Raw genomic sequence first — 6262 nt, 5'->3', positions numbered from 1 at the left:
ATATAGGAATGTTTCCTAGTTTAATATTTTATCATGAATTTTTCTTGGGTGAATTACCAACTAATCATAGTTTGCCTATTAATGTACAGCTTTTTTTTAAAGATAATAAATAAATAATAATGATTTGTGTTAAGTTTTTAAAATAAATTAAAAATATTAGTAACTGCCAAAAGATGAATTTTTTTTAACAATTTTAAAACCGTCACAAAATAGTAAATCATAAACACTAACCACTATACCCTAAACCTTGGACAAAGCTTAAACCCTTGGGTAAAATCCAAACACTAAACTCTAAATTCTTGGATATACCCTAAACCCTTGGATAAATCCTAAATCCTAAACACTAAACTGTAAACCCTTGGGTATACCCAGAACACTAAATCTCTCTCTCTCTCTCTCTCTCTCTCTCTCTCTCTCTCTCTCTCTCTCTCTCTCTCTCTCTCTCTCTCTCTCTCTCTCTCTCTCTCTCTCTCTTCTCTCTCTCTCTCTCTCTCTCTCTCTCTCTCTCTCTCTCTCTCTCTCTCTCCTCTCTCTCTCTCTCTCTCTCTCTCTCTCTCTCTCTCTCTCTCTCTCTCTCTCTCTCTATCTCTCTCTCTCTCATCGTAAACCTTTTTTTTTGAAAAATATAAAAATGTAATTCTTTTAATTCACCGATTATCTTTTAACTACCACAATTTTGATTTATACGGGAATGTTTCCTAGTTTAATATTTTATCATGAATTTTTCTTAGGTGAATTGCCAACTAATCATAGTTTGCCAATTAATGTACAGCTTTTTAAAAGATAGTAAAAAAAAAATTGTGTTAAAAAGGGACGTCTACCACAGCAACCAAACAAAAATAAATGATTCGATTAATTCTTTGTTTTATTTCATATTTTTTTTATTTGGAAATCTGTCAAAAGATGAATTTTTTTTAACAATTTTAAAATCGTCACAAAAGAGTAAATCATAAACACTAAAACACTATACCCTAAACTCTTGGACAAAGCTTAAACCCTTGGGTAAAAATCCAACACTAAACTCTAAATTCTTGGATATACCCTAAACCCTTGAGTAAATCCTAAACACTAAACTGTAAATCCTTGGGTATACACAAAACACTAAATCTATCTCTCTCTCTCTCCCCCCTCATCGTAAACCTTTTTTTTGAAAAATATAAAAATGTAAACATTCTTTTAATTCACCGATTATCTTTTAACTACCACAATTTTGATTTATATAGGAATGTTTCCTAGTTTAATATTTTATCATGATTTTTTCTTGGGTGAAATACCAACTAATCATAGTTTGCCAATTAATGTACAGCTTTTTTAAAGATAATAAATAAAATAATACTAATTTGTGTTAAGTTTTTAAAGATAATAAATAAAATAATAATAATTTGCGTATTACTTACGCAACTTGGTATCATATTTATTGCTTTGTTTAAATAATTTACCTTTAGTTAATTTGGTTTTAATAACTTACCTTATATTAAATACGGATTACTTTGGCAAGTTGATATCATATTTACTGCAGACCAATTTATGATAATATAATAGGTATCTTAATGTTCTAAGATCACCTTTCCAATAAAACAAACAGATATGTTGTAACATACACTGAATTCACTGTTTGAATTTCGCATCACAGACTCAAGTCACTCAGCGCGAGTATACTATTGATAACACGTTTCAAAACTTAAACAACGTCAACGAACTTCCGTTCAAATGCATGATTGATTCAGTATCCTCCAAAAATAAACTCTCAATTTGATCTTCTGATAAACTCAAGTCTGAAAGAACAGGTAAAAAATTATATTTACCCAATCACAATTTCTAATGACGTTTTCTTTTGTAAAAACATGAGCTAACTTGGTTTATCCGTACTTTTTCTTTGGTTGCATAATATATCTTGTGATAGTTTTTCCCAAGTAGCATTCCAAACGTTTTCTGGATTTGTGATACTATGTGTTAGCAATAGGACACAAAACAACTTGCGTAGATCATTTGCTGATGCCCAATAACATGCTTATTTAATAGTTTCAATATTTTATTCATCATCGTCCTTCCGGATAACAGAAGAAGTTATTTTTTCGAAAAAACGTCATTAGATTAAGCTTTGAAAAAAATAAGCAACTTAAAATGTAGACCATAAGAAAATGTAAGATATATATATATATAAGCAATGTTGATATGATTGCACGACAAGCTAGTATCAAATAATATAGTCATACAATTTATTGCATTCTTTTTATTGCTATATAGATGTTCTGAATTTAATGCGTTAACATAAATCATTCTTACTTATTACCAATCAATCTTGTGAATTAAATATGACGAATATATGTTACGTGATGTTGTAATCATCATTAATTGCTCCTCATTAATGTGATAAACATGGACATATTTTTCATTCAAGATAAATTGTGACAACTAAATAATAAACAAGTAATAATATCATTGTTAAATGATGATAATAATAATTATGAAAATGACCTTATTATAGAGATCTGAAAAAAAAAATAATCCAATAAAAAATAACTAAAAAAAACAATAACGAATACATTGACTAAATAATAACATGTCATTAGAACGAATATTAGATAATTTCATCTCTCCCAACAGATTATTACTAAAACATGGGCATTATTACAATGCAATTGTTTTAAAAAATTTCATGAGCACAAGAAAAGAAAAGACTAAATGTGTTTTTCTTTGAAATAAATAATAATGAATAACGCGGATAGTGACAAAAACCATTGCAACATAAGTAAATTTTCACTATTTAAAAAAAATCTCAAGCTAGATATAATAAGACAAATCCATTTTTATCATAGTAAGAATGCGGAAGTAAGACAAAGCCACAACAATAGGAAATAAATCTTTTTAAAAATCTTCGAGATCACTCCCCCTTGATTTTCTTGTGGGAATGTCTCTTGTTGAGAGAGTGTTGATCATCAAGGCTACTGTCATGATCTTCTTGGCTTTTTCTTTTAAACAAGGGAGTTCCTGAAAAATCCAGAACCAGAGAAAATATCACCTGAGGACTGTAACATCAGGACCTGCAAAAGAAAGAGTTCATCTCATTAGTATGCTATTGTAACTATAAAATGTAAGCAATTATAAAGTGTAATACATGTTTAGGAGGCAAAGCAGGAAATATTAATACCTGTACAGGGTGCGGGCCGGTCACCTAGGTCTGCGCATATATAAACTAAAATTGTAAATTAAAAAACCAATAGAAAAATACATATGACTTCTCCTTATAAGCTATAACAAACAATCATTAAATAGAAAGACACTGACTACGAAAAATATTAAAAAGTAAGAATTAGAATTCAAATAAATCTACGATTAATCAAATCACATAGAGAGATAAAAAAATTTACCTGCATCGTGGTGAAATCGTTATAATAGGGCATCTGCATATAAACCAAAAGAAAAGTCAGCTCTGATGAAATATGTATATATAAAAGCTTAATGATGTAAAATAACAAAAACAATATCAACATAAAAAGTTCCGAATAAAAAGTCAGTGGCTTCGTTTCTTCTACTGTGAATGTCTTATATATAGTAAATTGGTGGACGTTTCTCAATGATTTAGCTTGCATGATAAGCTAAAATATCATAATATTTTAATTCTGAATTTGTAAAAAGTAAACTTATTAATACACGTATTTATGGTAATTCTTGCGCAAGTTATGATTAATGAGAGCAATTAATGTAACTTTCCAATTAAGTATTTATATATCATTAAGAATATAAATTTCTAATATTCTTGCGCAAGTTTTGATTTATGAGATTAGGAATTAATGTAAATCCACTACAGAAAACAGCACTTTGGCGAGGAAAATTAACGAGGAAATATAAACCTCGTAATTTTACGTCGACATTACGAGGAAATTACAAGGAAAGAAGAAAACGTCGTTATTTCCTCGTAAAGTAACGAAGAAAACAATTCGTCGTAAAAACAACGTAATTTTACGTGGTTTTAACGAGGAAATACTCTTTCCTCGTAAACACAACGTAAAACTCGCATCTTCTTTACGAGGAAATGAGGAAATATATTTTCCTCGTAAACACAACGTAAATTCGTGTCTTCTTTACGAGGAAATGGTTTACGTGACTTTAACGAAGAATTTTAAAGCACGTTTTTTTTTGCTACCTACCTATTCCTCGTAAATTCCTCGCAAAACTTCAACTACCAGATTCAAAATTTTTCTATAAATATGGAAGTTTGAACATCATTTTAAACACACCAACAAGAAAAAAAAGAAAAACGTGAAAGGAAAAAAATGTCAGGCTCCGGGAATGTTTACGAGTTGCGGAGGTGGATATATACGCATAGAGATGCGAACGGGAGAGTGACGAAATAATACATTGCGGGACTGGAGACATTTATTCATCAAGCAGATTCCACATCGCTCGCCTTAGAAAGCGGTAAGATGTTCTGTGCATGTCGAAAATGCAACAATTCGAAATTGGCAAATCGTGAAAATGTTTGGAAGCATTTAATAAATCGAGGTTTCACGGCAAATTACTATATCTGGTTTCAACATGGAGAAGATTATAATAATTATGATCAGAATGAAGCTAGTAGTAGTAATAGCAATTTTCAGGAAGAACCAGTTGCTCATCATTTGCATAATGAACATAGTTACCATCACGAGGAGCAGAAGGTAGATTTTGATAGGGTTCATGATATGGTAACTGATGCATTCGTAGCTCATGATGAAGATGAAGAACCTAACATAGATGCAAAAAAGTTTTATGAAATGTTAAATGCGGCGAATCAACCACTTTACAGTGGTTGTAGAGAAGGTCTCTCTAAATTGTCGTTGGCTGCTAGAAGAATGAATATTAAAACTGATCACAATCTACCTGAAAGTTGCATGAATGAATGGGCAGACATGTTTAAAGAGTATTTGTCGGAAGACAATGTGTCTGCTGATTCTTATCATGAGATTCAGAAACTGGTTTATAGTCTTGGGTTGCCTTCGGAGATGATAAATGTTTGCATCGACAACTGCATGATCTACTGGGGAAATGATGAGAAGTTAGAAGAATGTCGATTCTGCAAGAAGCCAAGATTCAAGGCGCAAGGACGGGACGTAATAGGTTACCGTACCAAAGGATGTGGTACCTACCAATTACAGACAGATTGAAAAGATTGTACCAATCAGAGCAGACTGCTGGAAAGATGAGATGGCATGCCGAGCATACTCAGACGGATGGTGAGATGACACATCCATCAGATGCAAGAGCCTGGAAACATTTTAACAAAGTATATCCGGAATTCGCTAGCAATATCCGGAATGTGTATCTCGGATTATGCACAGATGGATTTAGTCCATTCGGAATGTCAGGGAGATAATATTCATTGTGACCAGTCTTTCTTACGCCATACAACCTGCCACCGGAGATGTGCATGCAACGGGAGTTGTTATTCTTGACTATATTAATTCCTGGTCCGAAACATCCAAAAAGGTCGCTGGATGTTTTCCTGCAACCACTGATAAAAAAGTTGAAGGATTTGTGGTCAACAGGGGAGAGGACGTATGACTGCTCAACGAAGACGAATTTCACGATGCGAGCGATGCTTTTTTGGACCATAAGTGACTTTCCTGCCTATGGGATGTTATCGGGATGGACTACACATGGGAGATTAGCTTATCCATATTGTAATGGAGCGACATATGCGTTTAAACTGAAGAATGAGAGGAAGACAAGTTGGTTCGATTGTCATCGTCGATTTCTTCCCATTGGCCATCCGTACCGAAGAAACAAGACATTGTTTAGGCACAAAAGGGTTGTGAGAGACACTCCTCCTCCATATTTAACTGGAGAAGAAACTGAAAAGCAACTCGATTACTATGGAGCTTTGGAAACAGTTCCTCATGGTGGTAATTGGCATGTCCCCCATAATATGTCTGATTCTTACGGTGTTCATCACAACTGGCACAAGAAGAGTATATTTTGGGAGTTGCCATATTGGAAGGATCTTCTTCTGTGCCACAACCTCGATGTGATGCACATAGAGAAGAATTTCTTTGAGATCATCATGAATACAATATTGAATGTCCCGGGGAAGACAAAAGACAACATAAAATTGAGGTTAGACTTGCCGGATATTTGATCAAGAAGTGAGTTACATATAAACAGCAATGGGCAAGTTCCTGTTCCGATATTCAGATTGTCTTCAGAAAAAAAGTCGGCGTTGTTCAACTGGGTAGCATCAGAAGTGAAATTCCCCGATGGGTATGTTTCAAATCTGTCTAGA

The sequence above is a fragment of the Raphanus sativus genome, chromosome 8 (assembly GCF_000801105.2).
Source record: "Raphanus sativus cultivar WK10039 chromosome 8, ASM80110v3, whole genome shotgun sequence".
In the NCBI taxonomy this organism is placed as follows: domain Eukaryota; kingdom Viridiplantae; phylum Streptophyta; class Magnoliopsida; order Brassicales; family Brassicaceae; genus Raphanus; species Raphanus sativus.
The sequence above is the reverse complement of the archived record's forward strand: the minus strand, read 5'-3'. Positions refer to the sequence as shown.